At 46.2% G+C, this 25,880-nt stretch overlaps 1 protein-coding gene across 6 annotated transcripts in view; it reads right to left on the bottom strand.

Moving 5' to 3' along the window:
• Nucleotides 1-25,350, bottom strand: part of ERG (ETS transcription factor ERG) — a 136,397-nt gene extending 111,047 nt beyond the window's left edge. For 4 of the 6 annotated variants that reach the window (XM_032101117.1, XM_032101110.1, XM_032101112.1 and 1 more), the window contains exon 1: nt 25,098-25,116. The gene's annotated coding sequence lies outside the window, so the exon portion shown is untranslated. Of the gene's footprint in view, nt 1-25,097 lie in introns of all 6 variants that reach the window. The other 2 variants (XM_032101106.1, XM_032101108.1) reach the window with 2 other exon arrangements.
• Nucleotides 25,351-25,880: the final 530 nt, after the last annotated feature.

Raw genomic sequence — 25,880 nt, 5'->3', positions numbered from 1 at the left:
GGTTTTCTTAAGCAGTGGGGCCTTTTATATTTAGTTATTCTGTAATTAGCTGGTTTTATTGACATACGGCCTACAGATGGGCTGATCCACTGCTGCAGAAACAGGGCCAGAGTTTATGGTCTTGCTCCATTTATCGTCGTGCCTTCCACGAGGGCTCACAAAAACACCCAACGAGCACAGGGCTCCATCCCATTGCTGTCAAAGAGCAAAACTTGCACGGATTTCAGCCATGCAGGATCAAACTCCAACCACTACACAGGCACACGCATGTGCTTCACCCACTTCTGAAGGGGTTCATGCCTGGAAGGAAGCAGCAATTCTTCCAGCAGGGAATTCTGCTGCAGAAAATCTTTAATTCCCAGGACTGGTAGAAATAGAGGGATGTTTTAGAGGCAGGAATAATTCCAATTGTTCCTTTGGCAGGGGAAACCATAATAATGAAAGTGGTGTATTTGGGATGTTATTTGAGGGCTGTGAGTTTGCACAGGCGTTTTGCCTCAGGAATTTAACACACTGCACCCCAAGCTGGCCATCCACCCTTGCTTTTGGTCCAGCCATATACTGAATACCTTGCCACAACAGACCCAACCTGAAATTGTTTAGATTCTTCCAGTACTTTTATAATCAACATTTTTCCTTTGTTCTCTCCCTCCAAAGCAACAGATCCCATCTCAAATTCTCCTGCTAAAAAATTATGAGACATAGACACATAATAATGTTGAGATTTTATGGTGGTTCTAAACCTGACTGCAAAGTCTGGGTTTAGAATAAATTTTTATGTACTGCCATGCATTTTTTTTGTTGTCTTTCAGCCCCTCTTCCCCAAAGATGCAACTGTAAGCAAGATCAATCAATATGTTTTAATACTACAAATAATTGCCATTCTTTTTTCCTGCTGCTCTCCCCTGGATACTTCCCCAGCTCCCACTATATCTAGGAAGGACATTTCCCCAGTTCCTATTATTACCTAGGAACTGATCACTTCTTTTTTCCACTTTTGATGTCTAAAACATTCTTAATTTCCAGGTCTCACTCCCATCCCTATACTCAGTGAGAGCAGAAAAATGTTTCACCCAAAAATTAATCATCATTTTTTTATCCCAAAACCCTGCTGGCCCTTCTGTGCTCACTCTGACCACTTCCAACACCAACCTCCAGCACTGATGGCAACGTGAGCGCTTGGCTTTTGTGTCAGCTGCAGAGATGCTGTCAGTGAAGGTGGCGTGCCCAGTGGGACTCCAAACACCCTTTGGCCTCAGATTTCCCAAATGGTGAAGTCCACACTCACCATGGAGATCTAGCACAGGAAAACCAATCTGGGTGGCAGAGGACTGCCAAAACAACTGTGGTGTTCAACTGTGAGCCTTTAAACTGCTTTGTGTTTGACAGGAACTTACAATGTCCTCTATTTTCTCCATTCATTCCTCAAGAAATGGTTTCTACTCCTTACCAATGTAAACTGCCCACCACGGATGTTGATACGAGACCCCACCTGCAGAGCTGCCCCAGCCCTGGGACCAGCACAGGGAGGACGTGGAGCTGCTGGAGAGAGGCCAGAGGAGGCACCAGGATGAGCAGAGGGATGGAGCAGCTCTGCTGGGAGGAAAGGCTGCGAGAGCTGGGATTGTTCAGCCTGGAGAGGAGAAGCTTTGGGCTGAGCTCAGTGTGGCCTTGCAGGGCCTGAAGGAGCTGCAGGAAAGCTGGAGAGAGACAATTCCCAAGGGCTGGAGGGCCAGGACACAGGGAATGGCTTCCCAGTGCCAGAGGGCAGGGCTGGATGGGAGATTGGGCAGGAATTGTTCCCTGGGAGGGTGGGCAGGCCCTGGCACAGGGTGCCCAGAGCAGCTGGGGCTGCCCCTGGATCCCTGGCAGTGCCCAAGGCCAGGCTGGACATTGGGGCTTGGAGCAGCCTGGCACAGTGGGAGGTGTCCCTGCCCATGGCAGGGGGTGGAGCTGGATGGGCTTTAAGGTCCCTTCCAACCCAAACCATTTCATGATTCTACGATCATTCCATGAACTACACCCCTGCTCTGGCCACCTGCTCTAGCTGTGGCCACCCTTAGAGCAATCTGGGTTTTATTCTTACTCCTAGTCACAGTTTTCACTGCTGCAAGTTAAATTGAAACCCTCTGGACTTTGCTGCACTCCTCAGAGAGAAGTGTAGCTCTGTTTTCTCTGCACCTTCCCATTACATAGCCAAAGATGGTAACAACAGTAATTTTTTTTTCCCTGTTCTGCAAACTTTGGACTTTTTGATTCATGCTTTTGACCTCTTTGCTCAGTGCTACACTGGCTACTATCTGACTGTTGCTGCCATTTGGTACAGCTAAAGAAGAGATTTAATGTCCATATCTGTGGGTACATCTGCACATGTGTGTGGTGTTACAAGGGAAGGCACTATTTCAAGAGAGTATGAACCATTAAAATAGGTAATTAGGCTATGTTCCATTTCTGAGGGCCAAACAGGCATTGTAAGTATCTTGTATTGACTACGTGTTAAATACCTTTTTGCCATCCACTAAAACAAAAGTGCACTAAAAACAAATTGGCATGTGGCCATGGTGTCCACATCAATTCTTCAAACCACTGCCTTGACATGTCAGAACTAATGGATGATCACAGCTTTAGCAGGATTCAAAGCTCTGGTGCAGCTCTGAAACTTCCTTTTGGGTTCCCTGAAGTTATTAACCATTAGAAAAACTCAGGTTGTGTCGGTATTAAAGACCTTTTATTAGGCATGTTAGCATGCAGATTAAGATTTATGTTCTCTGTAACATCAGTCTTGCTGTTCCTGAAACAAATGTACCCCTAAGAGAAGAGAAGGAATAAAGCAAGCTGCAAGTTCAAAGAATTTAACTGAGTGACTCAAAATATTTCCTTTAAATGCAGATCAAATTTCTTCTACTTTTTTATGTTCCAGGTGTGTATAAATGTCAATAACCAATCTCTAACAGCAGTGACTCTGGCTTTTCAGTAGAAATAAAGAAGTAAATTACTGTCCTCACCACCCCAAGCTTTCACTTATCTCTGTGCTAATGAACCAGAACTGGGGTGATAAGAACGAATCAGTATTGTCACTTCCACTCACTGTCTGATGCTTGCAGTTGCAATGTGGCATAATTTTATAACAAAGCAACTTGGAAGTTGACTTTTAGAGTGTTTGCAGGATGGGTTGTGTATAATTCATGTGCATCACCTTCAAGCAACTCACACCTTGCAGAGGAACTCCTTAAGCAGGTAACTGACCCAGTCTCAGATATTACAGATCCTCCATTAATTCCATTTTGCCTCAAGGAGCTGCTCCCAATATCCTTTTGCCCCTCTCCTCGCAGAAAGGCAGGAGGACACGTGCTGGTGTTTCCTGAAGTGCACAAAGCACAACGATTTGACAATCTTCATCCCACTTCTGAGGCCTGTAGGGCAGCTGGGGACCCACAGAAATCCCCCCCCAGGGACACCATGCTCACCATCGACGGAAAAATAACATGCTCCAAATATCTTCCCTTTTCCAGGGGCTACAGAGGGAGTTTAATGGAGATGAAACACCCTTCACAGCAGTTCTGCTTAGCTGAGAGTAAGCAGGGCATGTAGTCAGGGGGTAAGGAACAATTAGGCCTCGTTTATATTTGTGAAACAATTAGTCATTAATTAGGCCAGTTTCACATTTGGAAAAGGGGAATAGCTTTAATTAGAGTGGAATTACATCCCTCTGACAGACTTCAGAGGGAACTCTAATGGCAGGATGCAAACTATAAAGTCTGCCAGGCTTTTACAGCATTTAATGGCTTATGGAGCATATTGGAAGTATACAGTCCTTTCAGTGTGTATAACAACCATCTGCCACAAAACCCCACGTCCCTGCCAGGATCACAGCTACTAAACAGGAGGAGAAAAAGAATTTTAAAACAGTAACCAAATCCCCAGCTTGGATCAAGCATCTTCATAGCTGCATTTGGGCAGCTTCCCTCCCTAATCTAGAAACTTCTCTCCCTGTGGAATTTTTGCCACAGAATATGAAGAGAAAATGAAGTGGCATTTAAGGAGATAAATATTTAATGTATAGCTACAAAGCACACTTTCTCCTCTCCAGTCATGCTCTTAACTAGAGGAAGGGTCTGCACATGAACTTTCAGCCCTAAATAAGTAAAATTAATTTAATTGATGCCTTCTGTTCCTCACGCTGGGGCAGAAAATGGGCACTGGCCTCAACACAGAAGTTTCTTGGGAGCTGCAGTTGTTCTGCAGCCTAGTTTGGATTGCCTTAGCTTAGAACCCCTCCCACAGGGATAAACAGAAAATCCTCCATTGCAAGCTGTGGGATGACTCCTGTAGAGTCCAAGAAATTCTTTCTGGAGTTTGGCTTTGAGGCAGGACAATCCAATCAAAGATATTTACCTAAAAAAATACAAGCACGCTCCCATCCTCTGAAATCAAAATGAGCAAGATGGAAGCAGATCATGTTAAAATCCTAGCAGGGACTAGCATGGATGAATCCTACTTCCCAGGTATTTCCACCATGGAGCTACAGACTTTTCCACCCTATGACTAAAGGTTTTATTAAAAAAATAACAAACAAACTACTACTCTAAATGTTTTAAAGCACAATTGTGGACACCTGTAGTGTCTGTGAAACAAATGAAAGGGATTTGAAAGTAATAATTTGGGCTTAGGAGCAAGAACTTCCTACAAAGAATTTCCTACACTTGTAAATACTCCCCCTTCTCATCTCAGCTATGGAAAAATGGGACACTTGCGGTAACTGAGTGTCAAAGCATTCAGAACTACAGGTTTAAAGCAAGACCTGGGGTAGCATAAGTTTGTTGGAAACCAGCACAGGTGACGTCCCACAGACAAAAAGCTCTTCCTGCACTCACTCATACAAATGAACAGGTAAACAGTGCACCAACCATGTATAGATGTTATTTTCCATAATGACTGGCGAAAAAAAAATCACTCTGGGAGTAATTTCACAGCCAGATTCCCTGCTCATCTAACATTCCCTCAGGACACAGGCTGCCTCTACCACAGTCATCAGATGAAAGGCAAATAAAAGAAAAAAGCATAATATGCATGAGGGAACGTACAGGCAGGACACAGTTTGTTTCCTAAATGTTGCTTTCCACAGGAAAGAAGAAGAGATAATGGCAAAAGAAAAGCAGAATAAAACAGTGGCATTTATGTCAGAAGGTCAAGGAGGATAAGTAATACCCTGCTTTGTGCCAGTCTTCACTTTACTGCACCCCTGGGAATCAAGTAACAGCAGCACACACAGTCTGGGATGCCCAGGCTGCCCAAAGGTTATTATGACCACTATGACCTTTTAAATCCTCTCTTATCTTGGAGTATCTTATGGCAGGCCCAGGTTAGTTGATCATTTTAACCCAAAGTATTTTTTCATCAGATTTTTTTTATATTGTCATTGCATTTTGAACTTTTATGGTACAATTCTCCTCAGCTTTATCACCATCACCTGCATGTCTTGATGTACCACCTTTGTTTGCTTGTGGAAAATAAAACCACAGTGTATCATTTTGCTGAGAACACTCTATTACTGTCATTCAATTATTGAGAATGTTTTTAGGTCTATTTTTTTATTATTGTTGAAAGAAATAAAATAGAAATAAAATAATCAGCTTTAGTTTCCAAGAAAAGAGTATCTACCAGTTATTCCACTTCAGTAGTGGTGAGATAGCAAGGAAAGACAAAGATAGTATCAGTATTATACTGATTTTTTCAAGGTCAGGTTGGACGAGGCTCTGAGCAACCTGGTCTAGTGGAAGGTGTCCGTGGTTTTGGCAGGGGGGTAGAACTGGATGATCTTTAAGGTCCTTCCAACCCAAACCTTTCCATGATTCCATGATTTACCAGCATGGCAGAGGCTCCAGGAGGTACTGTCTGGAGCTGGCTCCCTTGTACACTGAGGTCTTGCATCGCCAAGATCTGTCTGGACAATTTCTCCATGGTACAAACCCAGAATGTTGTCACAAAGTCCAGACAAATTTATGCTGGGAGAGCGAATTTCCTCCCTTGAAATTCCTCTCCTCACATTTCCCTCTGCCCAAGACTTTATCTCTTCTGCTCGTCTTGGGGAAGCCACAGGAATGAAAAAAAAGGGAGACTTTGTCAGGAGCAGGACTGGACTGTTAATCAGGAAAATAAATGAACCTATAAAACTCATATAACCTCGCAGAATATGAATTAAAATTGGCCTGGTGGTGACAGTTTAATTCTAACCACTCTCTGCCAAAGTTTTGCTCTGGGTATGAATACACAGGTTGTCCAAAAGAGCAGCAAATGCCCCTTCTTTCCTAATGCTGAGACACTTCTTTCAATGCACATAGATCAAGATAAATCAGATGCTAAAGGAGATATTTATGATCTCCAGGACTCAATAAACTGCATTTACACTTACAGTACCTTGGCTCTTTCGGGGCTGAAAAGACCGTAAGGCCTCATGTATAGTTGTATAAATAAATGAATATATGAAATTTAGTAACAGGAACTCTTCTGACTCATAGGAGTCTTTGGAAAAATCCCCTCTAATCTATTAATAATAAAGAATCTGTAATGCTAAAATTGCAAACCCCAGCACGTCCCCTGTTTTTAGCATACCAGAGAGACTTTTCTTCTGGTAACAGTAGCATATTCAAGACAGCAGAGGCTTGACACAAGCCTTGTTCAAATTCTGAAGCCGGATACCTGGAATTAAGAGCATTCCCATGCAAGATATTGGATATTCAGCAAAATTCTCAGCCTGGTGTAAAAAGCAAATATTTTTAAATGAGATATGTACAAAAGTGCCCAGTGCAATCAATCAGTGCAGAACTCCCAGCGTTACTGGGACGGGTATCAAACTGTGTTCATTTTTTCCATGTCTTTTATAAGAAGGGTCACTTAGATCCTTCATAACAAGGACATGGAACTGTTGGGGCAAGTCCCAAGAAGGGCCATGAGGTTGGTAAGAGGGATGGAGCACCTTCCCTATGGGGATAGGATGGGAAAGCTGGTGCTCTTCAGCCTGGAGAGGAGAAGGTTGTGTGGAGACCTCAGAGCAACTTCCAGTGCCTGGAAGGGCTACAAGGAATTCAGAGAGGGACAATTCATCAGGAACTGGAGTCATATGACAATGGGGAGTGGGTTCCAACTGAAAGGGGAAATTTAGGTTAGATATGTCGAAGAAATCATTCCCTGGGAGGGTGGGCAGGCCCCGGCACAGGGTGCCCAGAGCAGCTGGGGCTGCCCCTGGATCCCTGGCAGTGCCCAAGGCCAGGTTGGACATTGGGGCTTGGAGCAGCCTGGGACAGTGAAAAGTTCCCTGCCAATAGCAGAGATGGTTTGTAAGGTTCCTTCCAACCCAAACCGTCCTATGTTCCTACAGTTCTTCCTACGTCTAAATTAGAAATTTAGAGTACAACAAACATGCATTAAAGTCACTTGGATTACATTTCAAAGCTTCTTTTATAGGCACTGTCTCTGGGGATCTGAAATTTTGATTATGCAGTACAATTCTGCTGATTCCTGAAGTCAACTGCATCCAAGTAACTCAGCAGCATTTCACAGAGCTCTGTACCCCAAAGGACCCTGCCTGTCACTCTTGCACTTAACTTCAGAACAGAAAACACAGATTATTCCCTACTTTCTGCCTGTTCTCCATCCTGAGCACTGATGTGACCATTCCACCTATCTCCAGGTTCCTAAATTGGACAAGTAATACAACTAAAAGCATGCACACAATATTTCATCAGCCATTAAAGGCACAGTGCTGTGACTGGGAGGCCTGAATTCCTTTCTTCTGTTCTCTGTTAGTCTTTGTGTATGCTTTATTTTTTATACAGTGCTTCAGGCATCACTCAACAAATGATAATCTCCCCACGCTGAGCCACAGTACAGTAAACACAGAGAAGTGGAGAAGATCCCTTTAGCAAGGAGACCATGATGGTTCCATTTTTAGCCTCATTCTTCAAGAAATGAGACTTGAGATACCACGTTGCATGCACAAAGGAATGTTCTTTGACCTCTTCTTCCGTCAGCTTAGGAATCATTGCCTGTTTTTTTCCCAAATTTAATAGGGTTTAATAGACCTGGAAATACTCCATTCCATGAAGATTGAGGGGAGCAAACAGCTGGACTAAGGAAAGATACAGAGTCCATGCCCTACTGAGGGGAAAGCTAAGAAGCAGCACATCAGAGAATCCACACAGGACAGCACTGCTGAAAGGGGCTGATTCCTTTTGCAGCTCACTAACTGTGGGTTGGGATCACTAAAAAACATGGGTTTGTTCATCTGAACAAAACCCTTTTAGTGCCCACAGTCCTGACCATCAGCAAGGACAGACACTTCGTAAGTGACAAGTTCCTCCCACCCTCTGGGCACCACCACCACATGCTGGGGCTGTCACCAGCAGATTCAAGTTTACCTGGGCAAAGCAAGGACTTCAGCAGGACAAGAGGAAATGGCCTCAAGTTGCATCAGGGGAGGTTTAAATTGGATATTAGGAAATAAAATTCTTCACTGAAAAGGCGGTCAGGCACGGGAACAGGATGGTGGCACCACCTTCCCTGAAGTGTTCAGCAAGGTGTGTGGATGTGGCACTTGGGGACGTGGTTTAGTGGTGCTGGGTTAGCAGCTGGACTTGATCTTAGAGGTCTTCTCCAACCTTAATGATCCTATGATTCTAAGGTTGATGGATCAACAAAGCTGGATCTCAAAGCAAGTCCTGCTCCAGCCTCTGTGTTACTTTAGTCTGAGATGGTATTAATGGCTTCAAACTGAAAGTAAGGTTAGATGGGATCTTAGGAAAAAAATTCTTCGCTGTGAGGGTGGGGAGGCCCTGGCACAGGGTGCCCAGAGCAGCTGTGGACTCCTCATCCCTGGAAGTGTCCAGGTTGGACATTGGGGCTTGGAGCAGCCTGGGACAGTGGAAGGTGTCCCTGCCCATGGCAGAGGGGTGGCACTGGATGACTTTCAAGGTCCCTTCCAACCCAAACCATTCTAGGATTCCATGAGAAGCAGCATTTGCTCCTTCTATGTGATATCTCTTAGCAGTACTTCTCCCTTTTGCAAATACCTATAAGATTATACCCACCCAGTATTTTGAATTAATCCTCCTGTCCCTGTACTCTGGAGATGGAAAAGTCCCTTCCCGACTGTCACACACCTTCCTGGTTTGACACAGAGTTGTTAAAACACCACCAATGTATCCAGGCAGGAAATACAGGGAATATCCAGGCAGTGCCTTGTGGAGGTACAAGATACCCACAGATGCCTCCACAGTATCCAAATCTGTGATTTGGCCACGAATTTTGCCAGGTTAACAAACAACACACTTAGCAAAGAAACAAAAAAATCTGTGAATTTCTCATAGTGTTTCAGGCTTCAGTTTTCCTCACAGATTCTTGAATCTACTTCAATCTCAGTGACAAAGGGATATTTGAACACAAATATCCCTTTGTCCAACGACTGAGGCACTTACACCTTATTCATGTAATAAACCCACTTTTTGTGACAAATTTATCTATTTGTTGCCCTCAGTAAATCTTAGAAAGAAAAATACCAAGCGAAGAGAAAAATAGGAATTTTTAGTAAGACTGTATTTAAAATAAATGCTCTTCCAAAAGAATACAATTAGCAGAAGTTGCCCTCAAGAAAATCATCACTGCAGCTAAATAATATATTTGTATTTGAACAAGAATGAAAGAATATTCAGATAACCTGAGACATTTTCCGCTTACACAGGAATGTGTTAGCTCTATTAACACAGTGCTTTTAAACAGAATTATACAAAAACTAATTTTAAACTATTAATGTTTTAGTGGTGAAGTCAGAATAACATTGTTCCTTATCCACAGCATGACAAGCTTTTCTCTCACAAACATTTTGACAGAAGAATAAATTGCAGATGTCTACTTTTCAACCCAAAAACACGCCCCAAAAAAACAAAAAACCAACCCAACAAAAAACCCTCCAACATGTGAGCCACTAAAAGGTAGAAAATAGCCAGAGAGAATTATGACCAAATGCCAGATATTAAAAAGCTCTCCACATGTGGCACAGAAAGAAACAGCCAATTCACTCCAATTGTCTGCTTAACAGGTTGAGCCTCTCTCCAACTGGTAGCTATCAGGCAGGACACTAGAGCGGGCAGGAAATCTAAAATTAGGTTTTACTACCTATAATGGAGGATTTATGGGATAATTTAATTGGCAGTCTTGGGACTGAAACCCATGGTGGGGGAACAAAAACATCTTTCTGGATATACTCCCTGAACCCTTCCTGTAGTGGGCTGAACAATAAAAGTACTGGGGAAATAACCTAGAGATGTAATATCCCCTTTCTAGTGCAAAGTAAGTGGTGCATGACAATGTTTGTGGGGGTGAGGGGGTTCAGCAGAGGTAGAAGGCAGTCATAAATTGATGCAAACTGATTTTTCTGCTTTTTAAGAGAACTGAATTGCTTCTTGTAGCGAGATGTGCCTGTAAGGACATGAGGGATGATAAAGAGCCCCAGATAAATGGCAGTCAAGGCTGTAAGGGAATGAAAGCACAGCCCCAACACTTTATTGCCTGTGGCAGATAGAACCCAGCCCTGTCCTCGCCACCACGGGACAGCCATCCCCAAGATCTGCTGAGCCACTTGGGCTTCCCTGTGGCCTTCCTGTGCTGACACAAACCTTTTAAAGCCAAACCTCAGGGATGTCAGAAGTACTTTCTTGCCTTTCTCTGCTCACCAGGAGAGCTTTGAAAGGGTTAACATCCATTCTGTGCCAAACAAGGGGTAACAGGATCCCCTGCTCCATCCTCAGGGGTGTTCCACCCGTGTCAGCACTCGCTACTGATGCCTTTGCCTGGCTTATTGCATTTATTAGATGGGCTTGGGGAGTTCAGGGAGAGGAACAAGGACATGTCCCACTGTCACATAATGAGGGGGATGCGCTCCCACGTGCTGCTGGCAGGTGATACCCATTCATTTCACTGTAAATTCCTCAAAAAACTATGGGTCTCCAACTCCATATCTGACTGGGATGCAGGGAACAGGCAGACATCAGTATGAGAGAGCAACAGCCCTACCAACCCCTTACAGAGCCCATCTCCTAACCCTGCAGTGCCACCACCAAATCCGCTCACAAATTCAAAGTCCCCTGCTGAGATTCCTTTTTAGTTTGTTTTTCCCATTCCTCAAATCCAACAGTTTAAGCATGGCTGTCACTCATCTCTACTCCCAGCTCCTAGAGCCAAGGCCTACACCCATTCCAAAGTTTTCCTGTAACGGGATCTCCACTGCAGACCTTTACGGAGACATTATGGCATTTGTCAAATGCCTTCATCTTTAAAACACACGCACAGCCATCTTCTATTCCGTGGTGACAAGTTTTGAGAGGATGACAGAGGAATATGTTTAGTATTATTACCTCTGGCTTACCACTGGCAGTGCCAAAAGGAAATGTAAACAATCAAGTCAGTGTAACAATCCTTGATTATTATTCTTAGAACAGCCCTGACATCAAGTTATAAGCTATCATAAATTAAAAAATGCATTCCCCTTTATTTCAGAAAGCAACATGCAGGGAAAGGCTGAAAAAATCTCAAGGCTGCCTCAAGAACTTCTCTCTCAGCACATTTCAAACTTGACTGGTGTGACATGAAAAAGTCCCAGGAAGAAAGCAACGTTAACTCATTTCAAAAATCACCTTCTGGAAGAGCTCCGCTGATAGCCACTCTGCCTACAGTGAAATCAGTCAGGCAATTTGGAAACCAACCCACTGAGAAGGCTACAACAACTCCAAAAAAAAGGTGTTTAAGTAAATCGAAGTGTGGCAGTTTCAAGATTGGGCTCAGGTTTTTTCCCTTCTCCCACTTTTTGAACACTAACATCAATCACCCTTCATTTCTTGCTTCTTATACGGTTCCCCTAATCTTTTACTCTGGTAATGTGAACAAGAAAAGTCCCATTGCCATCAACAGGGAAAAGTTCTGAAGATTTTGTAGTTTTTAAGCTACTCCTGCTCCTACACTAAAAGGACCACCACACCCCCTGACAAAGACCTACAAGTCACTGCTATCTCTAGGATGCTGTTGAAATGTCAAATCAAGATCTTTCCATGATCCTGAAAAGTGTCCTTTCTGATAGATCAATTTACTTTCTATTTCAAATTATATTTGACCTTTACTTTATATTTGAAACGTTTCTCCCACAAACTTCCCTTTTTATTTTCCCCTGGCTTACATTTTCTTCCTTTGGGGATAACATAATTACATTGACATAAAGAAGAAAACCTTTGTGTCTTAAATATTGCCTCTCTGTTGCCTGAACTTAAAATATGTGAAAAGTTTATAGACCTTGACAGATTCAGGGTGTGGTACAACACACTCTCCTTCATGCAATGCAGCCTCCATCTGCGAGTAAGTTGCCTTTTCATGGAAATACTATTCAGAGAGCATTTCCATAAAAATTCACCCTGGCACTGCTCTGTTTCTCTTGTCATTGGCCCAGCTGTGTTCCTGCCTTGATTGAGTTCTCATTTTGAATAAGGCACAACAGTCATTTTCCTGGGGGGAGCTGGGGGAACTTTCCATCTTTACGTAAGAGCAAGCCCTGTGGTCCATGCGGCAGGGCTGCAGGAAGCATCAGTAAAACCCAGGGCAGTTGGATTTACAACCACAGATAGTCTGAGAACACATTTCAACCTCCTCCTGCCCTTGCTTCTAGTTCCTTACTGAAGACAAGGAATGCAGCGCGCTCAGTCCCAAACTTCTCCTTCCCCAGAGGAAACACCAGGTTTTCTTGGGGCTTGGAACGAGATGATCTTTAAGGTCCCTTCCAACCCAACCCATTCAATGATTCAGTGATTCTCAAAGGTTTGAATCAGTCCTGGCTGAGGTCAACACAGGGCTCCACACACTGAGCAGGAGACAGGGCCCAGAGGAAGAAGAGATGCAGAAGAAGGAGAAGGAGCCATCCTTAGAGAAAAGATCACCTGGCCCAGATGGATGAGTTAAAGAAGGTCACGCCACTGCTGCTGCCACTGCTCCTCAGCCACCAAGTCCCAGCAGTGCCCTGAGGCACCAAGTGCCTCCCGGACCCAGCGCCTTTTACTCCCCCCACCAGCAAGCAAGCCAAGCTAGGACTGAAATGTCACCATTTCCCAAAAACTTCCCTACTCCAGCAGCAGGAAACAGCGAGGTCACTGCAGGAAGGATCCCAGGATGGCCTCAAGTACCTGCTGAGCACTGGGCCACTACCTGGAAACTGCAAATTCAGCTGTCCCCATGCAGGTGGGGATCCCAAAGGCATCCTGGAAGGCAGAGGCTGCTCCTGCATTGCTCCCAGCAGGTGGATGAGCCAGTGTCCCACCACGGCACCAAGGCAAGGACACCGCGTGCTGGGGCCCACAGATCACCACGCTCCCCTGTGTTCAAAAGGCATTTCGATCATGCTTCCCAAACACAAATACTAAATTATTATTTTTAAATTACGGGGTTTGTATTTTTCCTGAAGCCTTTGCCCTGCACTGAGGCTGAAAATGGACAGTCTGCGGTCTCTTTTACGAAGCTGTTTTTATCCTCTAGGAACCAAAGTGGTAAACCACTAATGGCATGAGCATTTTTCTCATTATCAGTTACAATGTTAATGACTCTTATTTAAGCAAGCAGTATTTAAAAACCTTTCAGCCTTGCTTGTTCACTTATTAGACCTCAGACTATTTATTGTGTCTTCTCTCAAGAAAGTTCTTCTATGATGTTAAAGGGAGGAGGCCATTTCAAGACCAGGCAGTAATTTGCATCAGTAAACACTTTAAGGAACATGTTGCTCCAGTGTCTTAAAACAGACTCATTTTCAAAATCCCTTGCCTGAAGGATCAGTGCACTCTGGTGCTCAGGTCTAACTGTAAATAGCTAAATGTTCAAATAAAATCAGGGTCTAGCAGCTGAAGCAAAGGCAGGTTTTAAGCCCAGTGTTACTACCCAGCTCTGCTTTGTAGCCTTGTGCAAAACACTCAGCCCACTCTTAGAAAACATTGACAGAAACAAAGTGTTTCAAATTTGTTTTCCCTAACCCTCCATCTCCAGGACTCCAGAGCCACCCACACAGAGGAGCACAGGCCACAGAGGTTATTTTGACAAAGGGAGCATTAGGGACTTTTGTAGCTTCCCTTTTTTTTCAAGCCCCATCCCAATGGTGACATAGAGAAAAACAGAGGCATCATCACAGCTACCTAAGGGTACTCATGGAGAAGTATCCAGGGTTGGAATGGGAATGGGAAGGTTTAAGAAGCCAAGCACAAAGGCTCTGGCAGCCAGAAAATCAGAGCACATTCATAAAACAACAGCCCAACGTTTTGAAAAGTATCGAACAAAGTGGTTGCCAAAGCGTTGCTGTCATCTCCAGGAAAAGCAAGCATGCCACAGATATTTCCTGTGCACGCTGATCCTGGGGGAACAGTAAAAGTGGGTTATTACACAGACCTACTCTCAGTGTTCTCACTTTCATAACACACACGAGTGTTTCCTCACTGCATCCATTCTTGCTCGAAGCCATTGGTGGGCAGCATACCTAACTCAGCTTTTGTTTAAGTTCTTATGTTCTTCCCAGGTAATTGGCCCTACGGGACTTTAATCTAAATGGAGTGTGTCTTTGTAGGGACCTCGCAGAGGTATTTCTAATGTTTAATGGTCTCCTGAATTACTACTTTCCTCCCACTGTGAAGGAAATGGGCTCACCGCCGTCCGCTTCCCCGTAGCATTCATTACCACTGGAAACACGGATGTGGAAACAGCATCCCTCAGCCCATCCCATGCAGCAAAAGCACATGGAAGAAGAGGCAAATATTCATCCTCCTTGACAGAAGATGACCTGCTCCACGTGGATGCGACCAAGCAAAGGTTCCCCTCACATGCGATTCCTCACAATCCACCCATCTGGGCTCACTCCAGGAGGGTGAGGGAATTGGATCCTGGCACAGCTCCCTGGCTCAGGGTGACATGGGCACATACCTGGCAGCAGTGTGGGAATGGGGATCTGGCTCTGTGGGGTTATTTGTTGCCTTTCTTGTGCAGCCCTTTCTCAGACCACGTCCTAATGTCTTCCAGACCCCCAGCAGCCCTCACACCATATGTGGAGTACCAGTAATGTGGAGTAACTGGTTAATGAGTTATTCTCACAGCCTGCTCCTGTTAGGAGCTGGTGCACATCTCAGTGCCTGCCAGCTGCAACACTGGAGAACCAGTTCTCAACTGCTGTCAATACCTAATTTAAAACCTTTGTAATTATAGCACTACAATAGTAACATTTAGTTCACCTAGAAGCCAAGTGCCTCCTTCGTTCCCTCTGCCGCGGCCTGGATCAGGAATTGTGTGTCCAGCAGGAGCAGGGCAGGGATTGTCCCTCTGTGCTGGGCACTGAGAGGCCCCTCGAGGGCTGTGCCCAGTTCTGGCTCCTGCAGGAGAGCCCTGGAGGGGCTGGAGCGTGTCCAGGGCAGGGAAGGGAGCTGGGAAGGGGCTGGAGCCCCAGGAGCGGCTGAGGGAGCTGGGAAAGGGGCTCAGGCTGGAGCAGAGGAGGCTCAGGGGGGACCTTGTGGCTCTGCACAAGTCCCTGACAGGAGGGGGCAGCCGGGGGGGTCGGGCTCTGCTGCCAGGGAACAGGGACAGGAGGAGAGGGAACGGCCTCAGGCTGGGCCAGGGCAGGCTCAGGGTGGACAGCAGCAGGAATTTCCCCATGGAAAGGGAGCTCAGGCTTTGGGAAGAGCTGCCCAGGGAGGTTTGGAGTGCCCATCCCTGGAGGTGTCCCAGGAAGGCCTGGAGGTGGCACTCAGTGCTCTGGGCTGGGGACAAGGTGGGCATCGGGCACAGCTTGGACTCAGTGATTTGGAGGTTTCCAGCCTTAATGATTATGTGTTTCTGTAGCACAGAAAACTTCTAAACCAGCTCCACTCAAACACTGGCGTTTAAAGTTTCCCTTCAGACAACACAAGTGGGGCTGAGAAGGGAGGACCATCCCCAGAGCCACTCAGTGCCGGGTTAGTGACAATCCTCTGTGTCCCACAAGCCTGCTGGGCTTTTCCTCCCTTTTCTTGCCTGCTGAAATCACCCGACTTGCTTCACAAGAAGGAGACAGTATTAGAGGTGATGTGCTTTGGCTGTAAACGTCATCATATCCAAAACGCCTTTCAAATTTAAACCAGAAAAAACCAGGATTCCCCAGCAAGAGGAAGCTACCGGGTCCGGCACGGAATTAAAACAGGAGACCTTGACAGCAAATCTTCACTGACTCCTGCCTGCCAAGGGACTGGGAGGAGGCCAGAGATGGAGCAGGAGGGAGTTGTGAGATCCGCAGGCGTATGACCCATGTCTCCTCCTCTGTGAAAGACGAGCCCACACAGAGAAAGTGGAAATTCTCTGAGCTCATACAAGGGAAATTTTATCAAGAGAAAAAGCAGTGGCTGTTTCCTGTGCAAGAAAGACGGTGCCTTTAAATGCTGTAGTAACTGGTGGGAATTAAGGCTTTAGGAAATCAGCAGTGAGAACACTTCCAGGGCTTTCCAGCCCCAGCAGAAACATGAGGAAGGAACACTTAAGCTGAAGAGCTTTGCCCCCTTGAAAGCCATCAGAGAAGCTTCAGCCACTTCAGCAAGGTCAAAATTTCATCCACTGAACAGGAATTCAGAGTTTTCAAACTCTTTCACAGATTATTCTGGAACAGAGGAGGAAGAGGGATTTACGGGTTGGTGTTCTTTTTCCATGTAAAACCAACTGAAAGTGGTAAATACGTCAGAACAGGCTTGTTATTTTTTTTCTCAAGAGAGCAGTGCTCCAAAGGAGAACAACAGGACTGTCAAACACCCAGAAGCACACGTGGTGTGCTTGCACCACTGGTTTTGAGTTTCTGTGCACCAGCCAGGCTCCAGCTTCCTACCAAACCATTAAAAACGAGAAAGAGACAAGAAGAGTTCAAAAATTCAGTATCACCTACTTAGCTGGGAGTGACTTTCTGTGAAATGATTTGCTTTGCTAATCCTTTCCATGGAATGTAGATGAGAGTCGATAGGGATAGGGATCTGGCTGGAGTGGGAAGAGCCCAGCTCCATCAGCCTCCCCAGGACCTGGAGGAACCCTGGGCTCACCAGCGCAGGGGGAACTCGCCCCTCGTGTGAGGGACAACCACGTCAGGGCTCTGGTTGCCAGCAATGATTTGTTTCCTCACAGGTCCATAAACACGGATTACGTCAGTGTGGTTTCAGGCTCATTTTTAGCTGAGGCCACTCAGTCCAAGAGGAACCAGGGGCAGTGGTCAAATGGAGCCTCTCCGTGCTCCAGACGAGCCCACTGATCCGAACCTGCTCCTTCAGGGACACAAGGATGCCAGAAACCGGCGCAGAGCGCTGGCCAGAACTCACCCAACCGTAACAGGCAGGAACGAGGGATCACGCTTTTCCACTGCAAATGGTAAAACTATCCAAGCCCAAATCCCCTCCCCACGAATTTCAAATGCCTTCTTTCTGCTCTTCCTGGTGTTAAACACATGTTACATTTGCCTTACAGAACGTGCACAGTTTGTCTGGGTCCGAAGCAGCGCAGCAAACGTCCTCACTCTCACTCCCATTCCTGCCTTCCAAGAGATGAGCCAGAGAAAGGATTCTATTTTTGTAAGAGTTTAAAGGGCACGGTCAGAAAAGTGACTGTGTAAAAATGGCACCTTTTCATCCAGCAGATCTGTTCCCAGTGAGTATTCTGAGTCATGTCTGCTTACTTTAGTGACTAAAATAGATTTCTAGTACTTCTCACTCCTCTCTGGTCCTGTGGAACCAACACAGCAAAGAGGGAGTTACTTAAATCCTATTCTGGATTGAAACCTGTCGGGATAAGCCCAAGGGGCAGAAACAGGCTGGATGTGCCCCTGTGGGTGGCTGAGGGGACAGTGCCCCACCCCAGTGCCACAAACGCCGCATCACACAGGGAGGTGCTAACCCAGAGGGAGTGGAGGGCAGCTCAAATTCCCTTCACCTTGGCTCCTGCATCCTTCAACAACCTGATCCTGACCCCCAATCCCACATTCCTGCTCTGCAGACCAACCACAGGCCGAGCTCCCTGGGCTCACATTCGGTTGCAACTCTGTCTCCTGTAAACTGTCATGGAAATCACATGCAAATAACAAACACAGAGCTCTCCCCTCCTTCCCCGCCGGCTTCATGCAGAGCTGCTTTGCAGGCCTGGCTGCAGCTCTGGAGCTCAGCTGTGCTTCTTGCAGGGACCATTGTCATTAAGGGGCTAAGAACTGCCCCTGACAGGTAAAAAGCTCATGGCCTGTCCAAAACAAACTTTCCATCATTGTGCTTTGAGAGATTTAAGCAAGGTATAGACCCAGGGCTGTCATCTATACAGTTGGACCAGCCTAAAAAAAAATCACCTGAAATGGTTGTTACTATTTCTTTCAATCCTAATTTTTTCAATCCTAATAGAAAGGCAGCAGTATTAATCCATTCTTATCTTACTCTGAAGCTGGAAGAAATTATGGCTAATGTTTTCTTACTCAATTCTTCAATGAAGTTAAGAGAGCAGTGCAGAAAGCATAAAAGGCTTTTCTGTTGCTGTTTTTAATGTTCCTATTTCTAAACAAAAAGGAAGCTCGACAGTAAAAATTAAACTATTATGTTTACTTAATATTAAATTTTAAAATTAAAGTAAGTAAGTAATAATAATAATTTCCACTCAGACTGTATGACATTCATCTGGTCTCTCTGCTATATTTTACTTACATTTTTCCCTTCAGTCTCCCTAAGATCAGCTGCTGGGAGGCCTGGATTTGTCTCTGGATGCAGAATTCAGGGCGCTCCATGCCAGCCATATAAAAACCAAAATAGCCAGTCCTTCAACCTCAATTCCCACCCAAGCTGATGGAACATCTTCTGCATCTTCAGTGCCTTTCCCAGACGAGCATCACTGTCTCAGACTGGCAAGATTAACCTGTCCTCTGGCCAGGCTGGAACTTACACAACTGCTGTCAGCCAGGTCCTTGATTTTTGGATGGCTGCAGCGAGGTGAAGTGAATCCTACCTTCCTAAAGCCATTTTTCAGTCTCATCACTTAGAACTGGTTTCTCTGCACAGAAGAAGGAAGAGGCCAGCTTCAGATTTCCTCAAGCTCTTCATTTCAACAGGGTGGTGAATTGCTCTGCTGAAATGAAGCCTTGGTGGTGCCTACAAAACAAGGTGCCCTCGGTTGGTCGGGATGTTGACACACATATTGGTGACAGATGATTTGGCTTGTCTTGGTTGCAAGAGATACAGAGACTGCCACAGACTGTTTGCTATAAATACATAAAAATACCAGAGAACTTATAAATGTAGCAAAGGAATGAAGAGCACCAGTCCAAATTCCCAGCTTCACATTCTGGGCAAATGTAATGAAATTCAGGAAAAGGCACAAGATATCCACCAGATCTTGATTTGCTATTAAATCCTTTATCATGTCTTAATGTGGTATTAAAACTTTTATTTTTTCCTTTTCCAAACCAGCTTTTAATGCAAATTTTTGCACAAGCCTGTGCAAGAAAAACCTTCTGTAAGTCTTTGAAGAGCCAACACAAATGAGAACAATCAATGGAACAGCAACAGAAGTTCTTTGGAGAAATGATGGAGAACTTTTCCCATGTCTGCTTTGCAAGTCCTGCAAATCAGCTGCTTTTCCTAGCAGATTTCTCAGTTCAGTCTCAGTGCATGTTGCAATGCAACATCTTTATGTTACTTTAGTAGTTAATCCTTTGTGTATAATTTGTGAACTCTATAGAGAGCAGTCCATTTTATAAACAGAATTTTAAACCACCAGGTTTAAATTTATTGCAGGGTTTATTCAGAACTGACAAAGCCTCCTTAGAAAACGGGATTTCGCTAAGAAGCCTTTCCTTCTGCGTAACTACAAGACTTCCTTCTGTATAAAACCCTTTTCTACTTAGACAGAAAAATATAAACCATAACAGAAATGCAGTGAATTGTTTGATTGCCATATTTCATTTTTTTCTTGTTCAGTGAGAGTAATTTACAGAAAAAGATACATTGTGCAATTTTCTAAATCCCTGATCTTTACATGTACATTTAATTGCACTAAAATCACACAGTGACTGCATGCACTATAACTACTGAGTAGCAAAAAATAAGTGACTTGCTGAAAGGGGTTTTTTTCAGTCAAATCAGGTCAAATATACCATGTACATTCATACTCGAGAAGCTAAAAATAAAGTAATCAACTCAATGCGAAAATTATGAAACTGGGAAACCTACATGCCTTAAAAATTAGAAGAAATCAATCAGATTTCACAAAACATTTTGTTTTAAGTCATCCACAGGGCAGCAAAAGCCGCTCCTTCTACGCCAGCACTCCCAGAACCAGAAAAATGAAACGACCTGAACAGCTGATAAATCAATGCATGTTTTAACAGCATAACAGTAGTAACAAAAAAAGAAAAGAAAACAGACCCTTACCGGCCACTTGTAGCAGACAGTAAAAAGCAGGAGGAAAAGATGCTAATTCAGCAGGCAACGCATTTGGGATGACGGGAGAGAAACCTTCCCCTGACCCACTCACACCTGCACAGCCTCTCCGGGGTGCCTCTGCCCCAGCCAGGGCTGTGACCTGCTCTGCTCCCCTTAGGGAAGGAGCTGAGTGTTGGCCACAGGCAGCATTCCCAGACCCTGCAGCTCCAACACCTCCACGCTGCCCCGTCCAGCCCAGCACCCCAAATTGCTCTCCCGCCGCGGCCCGTGCGAGCTCAATCAGGGCTTTCCTCCCCCACTGCCGTTCCTCTGCGAGGTGAAAAGCAAACAAGGCTGTTTCATTACAGACCTCCTGGAGGAAGCTCAGAACTTGGGTGTCTGAGTGGAGCTGATTGAAACCACATTTGAGGTGGTACTTGCTGAACTCGCCTCGCGCGGGGCCGCTGTGCTCATCATCCCCTACGAGCCAGCCTTGCTCTCCCCAATCAGCTCATTAGGTGTGTGGGGTTCCCAGCTACAGACAAATTCAGGAGGCCTGAAATATGACTGAAGTCAGTATTTGTTGGCAGGAGCAGCATCTGGAGGAGGCAGCAGCTTTGGGATATCCCACCAACGCTGCCGAGCGCCCAAGCACAAGGTCCAGCACTGGGAGCAACGCAACTGCCAAGACACGCCAATAAGCACCTGGGTGTCGTATCGTGTATTGAATATTAAAATCAATCAACACAGAAGGCCTCAAAGCAAAATCAAACCCCCACCTGCGCACAGGAACCACTCCCCAACCCTCTGTGGTCACCCAGAGCTGTGTGGCTACAGCTTGAGGCCCTGGGGTTTAAACCATCCCCTATCAAAGCCGGTTGTATCTCCAGCTAAAATGAAAACACGTGTTTATTGTTTTTAGTTTGGGCAGACGATTAATATTTATGTGATGCATTATCAAACAAAAATAACTATGTATTTTGTTCCTGGAATAATGTTTTTTTCTTATTGGAATGATGCTGTGCCAAGGAGGGATTGCAGCTGATGCAAGCAGCGTGCAAGAACAATCCACTGACCATGGCAGCTTTCTAAATGAAAAAGGGACGTTTCTGAACGGGGGCAAGTTGAGGAAAATAATTGCTGTGGTGGCATCTCACACTCCACACAAGGCAAAGTGCCACCCAAGGCAGCAGGGGATCCTCCTGCCATAGCAGTGCGGGAAGAGCAGGCGTGTTGCAAATCCATTCATGCTTATTTTAGATCGAGTCTCATTTTTTTGCTCTCAAACAACATAAAAAATACCTCACTGCACACATTTTACTTCTGATAAATCGCCCATTAACGAGGATGGGCCCTGTGTCCACAGCAGAATAAACTCTTTGGGTTTCATTGTGAAATTGCTGTTTCTTGAATTCAATTAAGCCCTCCAGATTATACACAGACCACTAAATATAAATAGAAGAGGTTAAAATGCAGTTTAAATATAACAGATACGGCCGCAACTCCATATTTAGATATACCCTTTCATTTTTTTCCTATTGCCTGCTTTTTACTTACATTTAAATTTAGCAAAGTAATTTTAGACCGACAGTTTTCTACCTACACTAGTTAACTATCCTGTGAAGGAAATATATTAGATTTTCTCCACTTGTACCACTACCTTCCAAAATGCCAAACTGATACAAATTTTTTGGACTCAAACCTTCAGCCAAAAAGACAAAATGCTTGATTTCCCTGGGAAACCTGCGTGTCAAAAAGGGCATGGCCAGAACCACCAGGGGAAGTAAAAAATACTCCAGTGGCTGTGAGAGTGGCCAGCTGTGGGTATAATGAAAACCAGTGTGGTGTTATCGCACAAAAGGTAATTCTTCCAACCCAAGACAAACAAAGTCATATTTCAGGCTGAAAATATCTTTGCCCTGTGTGAACTTTCTTTTTTTTTTAAACAAAAGCATTTTAAATCAACTGTATAGGAGAAGTGCCATACAAAGCATACACTAATCCCTGGCATCCCTTCCCAGCTGGACAGAAAACCAGTGGGCAGCTTTAGGCACTCAGGGCTAAGCCTGCCCCGCTGACCTCAGCTGATATGGATCAGGCCCAAAGGGCCCTTTCCGACCCTACCCCCTGTCAACAACTTCCACCTCGAGTTTGGGACACAGATTTCCACAGACCTGCTCACATGATTAGAAGAAGTACAGTCTGCCCTTACAGCTGCCTTTCCCTGAAAAAAAGTAACTATTCACTTCAAAGAAAATGGCAAGCTTCCTGACAGTGGAACAAAACCCCAATGCAATGGATATGCAAGGGAAAAGGGTTTGTTTCGACCCAAACATTTTAAATTATTTGGTTGTTACCTGCTTGTAACTCCTGGAGCATTTAGTAATGCACAGGCGAGGAAAGGAAATGTAACATGTAATGTTTTGGGGCTACGAGATGCCATCAGCACCGCAAAAGCTTCTCATGTGTTTTTGGATCCTCACGGGAGGAGGAACTGCTGCGTGCAGGGATCACAGTGAAGTCATCAAAACTAAACACTCTGCAGAGGGAGAGCAGTGCCATGAGCCTCAAGCTCGGATAGAAAAGCACTGGGAGCTTGGAGAAAGCGCAGTGGGAAAGGATTTGCCTCATCAGCAGCCAGGTATTCCGTTCACAGGGTGTTGTTCAAACCAACGGGACTGCCACAGCCTTCCCAGGCTTTTCTGTTTGTTTACACAACTCCGTGCATGCACAGAAAATAAACTTCCCACAGCAGAGCAGGTAGCAAAGACATTTTCACAGGGCAGGGTCTTAGGCAGAATTGTCATTTGAGCACTGACAACAGTGGGATCCAACCTGGTGTTCCAGACGGAAAAGGACAAACAAATGAGCATCCTTGTGATGAGAGACACAACTCCCAAGTCTGGAACAATCTGGGGTTTAAGCTCATGGTTCCCATCATTGTGAGTCCTCACCCAGATTTCTGCAGTGCCTGACAAAGTTCAAATTCACTTACAAGAAGGTGAGAGAAGCCCCACAGGCACTACTGCTTAAAAACCATCAGAAGGAGAACATGAACATGCTTAATATACGTGTCTATTAGAATCTGTCTCTAAGAACCAAACGCTACAGAAATGACAATCCAAATGGAGCAACAACTTAGGAGCAACAAGTCCAACTAATCACACCTAGGACTTACCCTGACAGATCATTTATAAAATTCCTGTAACATGTAACTCTATCCAGTACTATATGATTTGTTTAACTTTGGGACTAAATTGTGGGAGGTGGGGACAGATGCTGTTCAAAGCTCTAAACCCTGAAATGTTTTTGGAGGTAGTAGATTTTTTTTCTTGCAAAGTTTTTCAAAGAATTTGCCATTGTTTGCCCACATATGCACACGAAAGAGAAAATAAGGAGTGATGTTGCTATTCCAATGTACCATATCTTTGTTTTTATATATGCCCTTTAAGAAATAGATCAGACAATCAACATAAAAATGTATTTGTCCCATATGAGGTATGGCTTGGTCTGTTTATGCCTTTATTTATTTACTTTTAATTGGGAAGCTGTCAAACAACCTATTTCTCTTCCTTGATTTTCCTATCAGTTCAGGTGTGCCTGAAATCACACACCTGATATATGCATCCTGACCAAAGTTTACATTTCATAGCCCCATGAGAAGCTGTCTTTGTCTGCTCCACTTGTTTCAGTGAAACCAGGGAAGTGCTCAAAGGGTTAAACCAAAGGAATGTGACATTTCTCCATGTGCAGTTCATAGACCTATCCTGGTTTTCCTAATGGACTCAAAATTACATGGGCAGAACGGGGCAGAATGTAATTTCCAAACTCTGGCTTCAGAACAGAGTTAATTCACAGAACGACACTTAGAATACAAATAAAAAGCTTCATTAAAGAACGATCCATTTCCTCGCACCGTGGGCTCTTAGCAAAGGCAGCAATGAATGGAAGTTTACGTTAGCCAGAACTTGCAACTCCAGCTTTTGTAAATACAATTACGTGCACGCCAAACTCCTCAGCAAAGTCATCTGCTCACCAAAACAGAGCCCTGCATATCCCTTACTCTGAGAAGTACCAAACCCAACCCTGACTCCCCTCAGCCACGCAGGTAATTGAAGGTTTTCCTACATGCAAGAGCTGGCCAGCTTTTGAAAGGCCATAGAGCTATTAGTTAATTCAATGATGAATTGCTGAAAGAATTACAAAGGCACCAACGCTGCTATTACGATTCAGGGGCGGGGGGGGGGTGGGGGGGAAGTGATGGCGAGGGGGAACGAGATATAATTTCTGCCCGAAAAGCCAGCGGCCAGCCCGGAGCCAAACAGCGTTAATCCTTCAAAACTTAAAGGAACTCGGGCAGGGTTCGCGCAGAGGATGCGCGGCTGCGGCTGCCGAGCCCTCGGGGCTGCCCCGCTCCAGCCGCCGACGGCCCGCGGCCAGGGGACAGCCGGCCGGTCCCCGCGCCGCCCTCGGGGCCACCGAGCCCCGGCCGGTCCCTGTCCCCGGCTGGTCACTCGCCCGATCAGTCACTCGCCCGGCCGATCCCTCGCCCGTCTCCGCGCCGCTCCCGCCCCGACGGCCGGCGCTCCGCCGGCCGCCCCCGCCCCATCGCGGTCCCGAAGGGAAAGCACTTACCGGGCTGGGACTGGGGTCAGTCCGGGCTCCTGGGGAGGGGGGACGGGGCGGGACGGGATGGGACGGGACGGGGGAAGGCAGCGGCCGCCAGCGGCGGGAGCTCGGGAGGGAGTGAGGGAGCGGGCGAGGGGACGGCGGCGTTGCCGACTGCGGTGAGTCACTTCAGTCGGGACGGGCTCAGCCCATCGCGCTGGCCCCCGGCTCCGGGCGCCTCTTCCTCTCTCCAATCGCCGAGCGCGGCCGCCGCCGCCGCTCCCGGCGCTGCCCGGCTCCCCCGCCGCCGTCGGGGCGGCCCCGCGCCCGGGGCGCTCCGGGACCCCCGCCCCCGGTGTCCGCGTCCTCCCCCGGCTGCGCTCGGGGGGGCGGGAGGGGCCGGGCGGAGCTGGAGGTGAGCGGGAGCCGCGGGGGGAGGACGCGGCGCTCGGCGGGGCCCGGCCCGGCCCGGCGGGGCCGCTTCGCCCCCCGGCGCGGGGAACAAGAGCGCGTTTGAAGGGGCGAGAACAAGCGCGCGGTTGTGGAGGGGCCCCGACGTGAATCCCAGCCTGGCCCCTAAACCAGGTGGCAGCGGGGGCGAGGAGGGCGGCGGGAGGAATAACGGGATGCTCGGGAATAAAAGGGGAGCGGAGAGGGGGGGGAAGCAGAGGAGGCTGGTCCGGCCGAAGCTGGAGCCCCATCTCCCAGGGGTGCAGGGGCATGGAGAGGGGACCCATCCCGGTACTCCATCGGCACTCACCTCGCACATGCTGCCCACGGGGAAACCCAGGGGAGAAGCGGGCGGTGCGC

Source organism: Corvus moneduloides, chromosome 2, assembly GCF_009650955.1.
Source record: "Corvus moneduloides isolate bCorMon1 chromosome 2, bCorMon1.pri, whole genome shotgun sequence".
NCBI lineage: Eukaryota > Metazoa > Chordata > Aves > Passeriformes > Corvidae > Corvus > Corvus moneduloides.
Note: the sequence above shows the minus strand (reverse complement) of the source record. Positions and strands in the feature narration are given on the sequence as shown.